Source organism: Diorhabda sublineata, chromosome 6 (genome assembly GCF_026230105.1).
Source record: "Diorhabda sublineata isolate icDioSubl1.1 chromosome 6, icDioSubl1.1, whole genome shotgun sequence".
In the NCBI taxonomy this organism is placed as follows: domain Eukaryota; kingdom Metazoa; phylum Arthropoda; class Insecta; order Coleoptera; family Chrysomelidae; genus Diorhabda; species Diorhabda sublineata.
This window is the reverse complement of record NC_079479.1, coordinates 21,150,432-21,157,578: the sequence shown is the minus strand read 5'-3', so window position 1 is coordinate 21,157,578 and position 7,147 is coordinate 21,150,432. Positions and strand designations below refer to the sequence as shown.

At 31.4% G+C, this 7,147-nt stretch overlaps 1 protein-coding gene across 1 annotated transcript in view; it reads left to right on the top strand.

Annotated features, from left to right (window-relative positions):
- The first annotated feature begins 1,920 nt into the window (after positions 1 to 1,920).
- Positions 1,921 to 7,147, top strand: part of LOC130445918 (vitellogenin receptor) — a 99,724-nt gene continuing 94,497 nt past the window's right edge. The window contains exon 1 of the mRNA XM_056781819.1: positions 1,921 to 2,041. The gene's annotated coding sequence lies outside the window, so the exon portion shown is untranslated. The remainder of the gene's footprint in view (positions 2,042 to 7,147) is intronic.

Genomic DNA, 7,147 nt, shown 5'->3' with positions numbered 1-7,147 from the left:
GTGTGTGTGTTTCATAATAAATATTTCTACTTTTCACTACTGACAATTTAAATTAAGTTCAATATTTCGTCGTTGTTTTAAAGAAGAAAACAACTACTTTACTGGCTTCTCTGAAGAGTGTGATGTAAATGGACCTTTTTGTCGATATAAACATCCCCAATGGCTCGTAATTAAAAGGAGATATAAGTACTCACCTTTTCGTTTCGTTTCGACCTCATCAGAGCAGTTTAAAACCCTTCATTCGGGGTTGAGACTTGAACTGTAAACAACGTCGCATTTGGTACATGTAGTTAAACATTTCTCAGCGAACGCTGAGTGGCGCCATCCTCACATCCAACTGCGAACCATTGATCAGGTAGAAATCTAGCATTGTCGCCGATAATATAGAATTCAATTATTGTAAATGAGGTATCTAAATAATGATTTCTACTTTTCACCTCTGAAATAATTTCGAAATTCAATATTTCGAAAATGTATTCCGCCGTTCTTCAAACGAGAAAGCGAACCATGAAATATCAAAAAAACATAAATTAAATTATAAAGATTCAAAAAATCTTGAAACAGAATCTAATACACGAAAAAGAATTTTAAGAAATTGTTCATATTCATAAGAACGAAAAAGCTGTAAATGATGAAAAAGATCTAAATAAGTAAAATTTATAGATAGAATAAGGTGAATTTCTGTGTGTGAGACAATTAGAAATGTAAACGGCATATTGGCATCTTTGCCGACACAGCACATACGGGGAATAAATGGTCTGGCTTGTGATTTCACCATAAATTCTCCTCGAATATATAAAAGGTAACAGGAGAAATTTTGCAGCTGCAGCTGGGGCATATATAGCATATAATTTGCCATTTTTGTTGTTAAAAACATTTCCTCAAATACACAACTACACAGAACGTATACTCTAGAACTAAAGCTAAAGAGAACAAACAAAGAGAGCTCTTGTTTGTATTGAAATATCGTCATAATATCTAATTCAGTTTTTCATTTTGTTCTAAAATAGCACCCCAATATCTGGTCGAGTTTACATGTACAAATATTGCATAACAAATGTCTTTTGCCGAATTTAGCACACCAAAAGGTCATCTACCAACTCCCTGGCCGAAGTTACTACCGTTCAGAACATATTGAAAAGAGGTATGTATTTTCTATTATTTGAAAGGTTTTAGAATTATAAAAATAATTGTTTAAACTCTGTTACAAAAATCGTGTAGGCCAATGTAATGAACCGCAACCATTAGAAATATCAGGATTAAGTTTTAGGTGAGGTTATAAATCGATTTGATTAGTGAAAACCTGCCACAGATCACGTAAACATAAACATGGTCTAAAATTTCCAATGGTATTACTATTTTGTTGGAAATCCCTTCTAATACACATACAGAATGATTTTTATTCATATCCATATCAATGGATATGAATAAAAGCAATGCACAACGTTATGCTGCTTGCCTCATTCATAAAGAATGAATTCGTTTTATGTGAAATAGTTCATATCAGAATATTGCACTATTACCATGAAATACACTGTGTTGAATTTATTTATCATCTTGAAATATTCTGGATTAAATGAAGCTGAAGCTAGGTGACATTAGACTTCTCAAACGAATTTTTTTGGTTATTTGGTATATTATCATTGACATTTTGTTGAATCTTTCCATTAATAATGGAAATAAGACTTTTTTGGATATTGATGAATAATAACTATTAACAGAAAATTATATTAAGTGCACCAAATCTTTTTTAAAGTTACTTTCATGGTATAGAACAGCGTATTTAAATTTATTTTGTTGTTGTTTATATATTATAATAAAGTTTATACATTACTTATTTGAGGAAGCATTATGAGTACCTCGTATATTTAGACACATAAAAAGAATCCAACTGTATTGAATCCAGTGATAAAAAAAACTGAAACAAAAAGTTGATACGATAAACGAACGAATAAGTAAATATAGTTATTGTATTTTGGATATTGATTCTTTTTACGTATTGTTCCAGTGTACTTGATCGATTCGGTGTAATAATCTTAAGGTAATTTATTAATAATATTATAAACTTATTTGTTTCTTGAAAATTTATACTGTTTTCCAATTTTTTATATTACAACATTTTTACAGTAGAAATAGATTTAATTGGAAATGAATCTAATAGATTGTTGAAATTGTTTGTTTTTTTTCAGTCGATTTTCTCTTTCATTATCGGATAGTCATTTTCTTAACAGTTTATCATCAGAGGAGAAGCAAGAGTAGAATTGTCATAGGTTGAAATTTATTTTATACTTTAATATTCTGATCAGCTAACTGTGGACAAAAATAATTTAGAAGCACTATAAATTTTTTTGTTCATCTAACTAATTGATATTTATTCCGATTTTTCTTTCCATTGTGGAATGGCGAACAATTAACGATGTTAAATTTACAAAAGAATACGCTTTAGGGTAACAGATCTTAAGACAATTGCCATTTCGATCAATTAAACCTTTAGAAGTCTACCGTAATGGAAAAGTTTGAATTTTAAAAATGCAAGGTATTAATTTGAAAAAAAAATTCCACCCTATAAAATGTTATTATTAGAGTGACTCCTTTGTCTCACCTTACAAAGGGTGGTACATCTTCCATAATGCTGTTCCATATCAAAGTTACTTTTTTTTAAATAAAACACACTATATATATTCGGAATCAGCTTATCTGAATATAATACTATGAAGTTGTGATTTGTTCCACGGGATATTTCAAAAGTTATAACCAATTTTCCATAAAAATCGTTATAAGTTCAATACCCCGTACAATGTAAGAGAAATTCAAGAATGAGGATATGTTGCGGCCAAACTCTTCAAGTAAAAGTAAAAATTCTGGAAAATTATTTATTTCCTTAGCATTCATCAAGTCTAATACTAATCAAAATAGTAATACATTATTTTTTCGTTTTTTTTAAATGAACCCCGTATTTTATGTGAATATCTAAAAGTACTACCAACATTATTTTTTTCTTTTTTAACCTGTACCTAAAATTATAAGTTCTTGAGATATTTTGATTTTTCTATGTAAAACAATGATTATATAACTAAATCCAATCTTTTAACAATTAATTTAAGTTGGCTATGATTTATTTTTCAAAAACTAATATTTGACAATGATATGACATGACAATAGGTAGATTATTGTTTTCTAATTTAGCGGCTTGGTACATTGGTATTTTGAAGGATTTGAACTAGGACAGAAATGAGTTTCACTAGTGATGAAATGATTGATATGATCCGGATATTGGTAGAATGCAACGGCGCGGCGGCAACGTACAATAACAAACTTGGACATACTGATGTAGCGGTTCAATCGCAGGAGTTCAGTTGATCATGAAAAGCAAGATTTAAAACCTCTGAGACAGAAATAAATGCAATTAATGTTTTCCTGTCAGTTACTGAAAACCCACACACAAGTGTAAGGAGTATTTCCAGCGAACAAGGAGAGAGCTACCACGATGTTCAACAGAAACGTTTCTCGACTATGTTCTATTTGGAGATAAAGCCACGTTTAATGAAAATGGTTGTATTTACAGTCAAACCAGATGGTCGTTAAATGTGCGGGAAGGTATTGTTGGTGAATACGTAATAGGATCAAATTTTTTTGAAGAACATTCAAATGCTGAGATGTATATATATATGTATATATATATATATATATATATATATATACATATATATATACATATATATAATACATATATATAATATAATATTATATATATATATATATATAATACAAATACATGTATTTGCAATTCAGCCTCAACAGCAATGATAAAATGACAGTTTTCACAAATAAATCATATAGCCACCTCACAATTGATTGTTAAATTAGTTAGTTATAGTACATAATCATTGTTTTGCATAGAAGAATCATCTCGAGAACTAATAATTTTAGGTACGCTTGATAAAAAAAGAAGTATATTGGTAGTAATTTCGGTACACACATAAAATACTTGAAAAAAACGAGAAAATAATGTTCTTTATGGAGAATTGCTTATAACTTTTTAAGAACCCTATATTATTGAAGTATATGAAGTTAAGCTAATTCCAAATATGCAATAAAATAGAGTTTAGAAAGTGTAACTTGCATAAGACACAGCATTATGGAACACATAAGATTTTCAATAATTTTGAAATATGAAGACTAATAATGGTTATAATCCCAATTCTACCCATATCTAACATTCAAAACTTTTTAAGATTGGTTGTAAATTAAATTACATCAACGCTCTAGCGCGCACAGACGAAATCCCTAAAAATGGAATTAGGGATTAACTGGTACTCCATTATATTAATAGAATTATTTCTATATAATACTTTTGTTTTGCAATAGTACATAAACAATTAATATAAAGTAATTTATTCTATTGAACATTCGAAAATGTCCATTATTTTCGAAACAGTGATTAAAGTCTGCTCTCAAACTCTAATCCATCATTATTAAAATCTTCTGTCTGTACCAATCTTCACGCGACTTATTCTGCTATTCACATTTTCCAAATATTTTAGCGTGTTTTATATCGTATTTTATATCGTTATATCGATTGAAGATGCTCTTAAATATATGAAAAAATTGATGTTGTCCTATGGGAGCATTCTTATCAAGTGTTATAGCACAATTAGTGGAAGATCTTCAGGAATGTGTCTTAAGCAATCTTACCAGGAATATTCCATTATTTCTTCGGTACGTAGATAAATAAAGTACTTCTGAACAAAAAAATTAAAATGAAAACATAAAATACTCCAATACACTACCGAAATCGAACAAAATAATGAAATTGATTTTCTTGATGTCACATGTAAAATTAAGAATAACTTAAAAACAAATGTTATATAAAACGAATTTGGTTCTCACATATTAAAACTTCAATTTATGTCATCCTATGTCACAAAAAAGATCAGTGATGATAAGTGTGGCTGATGGATCTACCCAAGTATCAGATCCTAAATTTATATGCAAAAGGTAAACTGTATTCAAAATAAATTGTTATCCTGAAGCTATAATACTACAACATAGACGATCACAAACTTGTTTCCTGAATTACCGTGAACCCAACCTAAACTGACATTATTTTTGCGTAAAGCCTGAAACAGGCTCGCACGAAATCCTAGCTATGCCAGAACCTAAAGTCTAACTTTAGCGTGATTTTTTTACCATCTGTGTATTCTCCTTGATTATTTATATCCACTTTCCCAATATATATTTCCATTTAACATCATCGTGGAATCCTTCTAGATGCTGCATTAATGGGGAAATTCAGTTTTTTGCAGTATTAAACTCAAGTAGTTCGAGTAGTGCCTTCCGTGTGGAGATTCATGTGGATATTGATCTTCAACTTCTCCAGGTTGTAGTGTGCGGTAAACACGTGTCGTGGTAGATGATGCAACAGGCTAGTACTTCTCCAAAGATAGGAGTTCCGATAAATTGAGGTTCAGGGTGTCTGCAAGCGAACTCATGAGCCACGTCTGCCTGTCGAGTAGGTCTTTCAAATACTTCTCTAGGTGAGATTATGCTGAACAGATCGGAAGAGCATCTGCCGTAAAGTGGTAACGTGGTAACGTGTAGTGACGTGGTAGTAGTAATATTTATTTGGAAGGATGTCCAGTGCGGTTGCTCGGGATTCCCCATATTTCTCTATAGCTGCAATACGTTGGTGACATAGGCTAGAAGATCCCTGTTTGTTTTATGTTTACGGAGGCCGTATCGATGGTCGCTGATGATGTTAGCAGACTCAAGATAAGGGGTCATCCATAAATTACTTAAGACTTTTTCGACGAATTTTCGACCCCTCCCCTCCCCCTGTAAGGTATCGTAAGATTATCCGCGACCCCTACCCCCTCCCTTATCTTACATAATTTTGATACATAGTGAAAATGTTATATTTTATAAATTTACTTCATTGTAGTAGGTTTAAGAATCACGTAATTTCTATATAAATCATTAGTATGGTTTCTTATCAAAGAATTTTATTGGCTCAATTATAATAATTTTCAATATAATTTTGAGCTACATAATGAACTATGTTCTGAAAGAAAGAGTATTCAGGTTTTCTTATTCAGGTGACCACGGATTTTGGTCCCACTCTTCAATCGATTTGATAATTGGAATGGAAGTATCAGTTTCGGGAGCATCATTACGCCGATCGACGCAATTTTTCACGTCCTCGACATCAATTTCACTTTCGACACACCAATCTGAATCTTTGCTACGAGTAACTTCATCTTCAAAAGCGCAAAAAAATTTAACTTTACGTAAGATGGACTTTCACACGCCCACCCCCCTTTGTAAGAAATAGTAAGAAAACATTGAACCCCCTCCCCCCCTAAAAGTCTTACGTAATTTATGGATGACCCCTAAGATTCAGTGATAAAATTTACTTCGTTTAATTACCCTACTGATATGTCTACTCAGGTGAATAAGTGTAGGATCGAAGATGCTATGGATAGTCACGCACGTTATCCTTGCTCGAATAATGAACAAGCAAATTGAGCATCTACTTCTTGGAAGTTGTAGTTGTTTATCTTCTTAAAATTGGGTCTGATCAAATCCTCATACAAGTCTATATATAAAAATGAATATTTATTTTTATGTCGTTTGTATAATCGGAAACTATGCATTTGATCATGTGATGACCTTTATTTAAGTTGTTGTGCATGAGCCAACGGAGGTTTCTGAGTGGAGGGTCTATATTTCGAAGAAGAATGATAAGGACGCCAATTTTCAATGTAAAGTCAGTCGCTTACCTTTAAATTGATTTTATTTGGTGGAGTAGCAATGCGTGCAGGGTACAACTATATTCAAGGTGTTTCTAAATTCATACAAAATTCAGGAAGTGATTGCTCGTATGAAATTAAAATGGGTCATTCCTACAACAAAATGTCCTCAGTCTACCCTTTTACGAGTTATCACCCTTGAAATGTGATGACTGAAATTCCGTTTTTATTTTTTTTTTTTTTCTAAAATTCCAGTAAAGCTAGATATTTTAAATTCTGTAATTTTTGGTGAACTCGCCAAGGTCTAGCCACGGGTATTTTTTTACTATTCCTGTTACATTATACGGGGGTGAAATTAGCAACCCTTACCTTATTTCATATGAAAACATTTTTTTAAG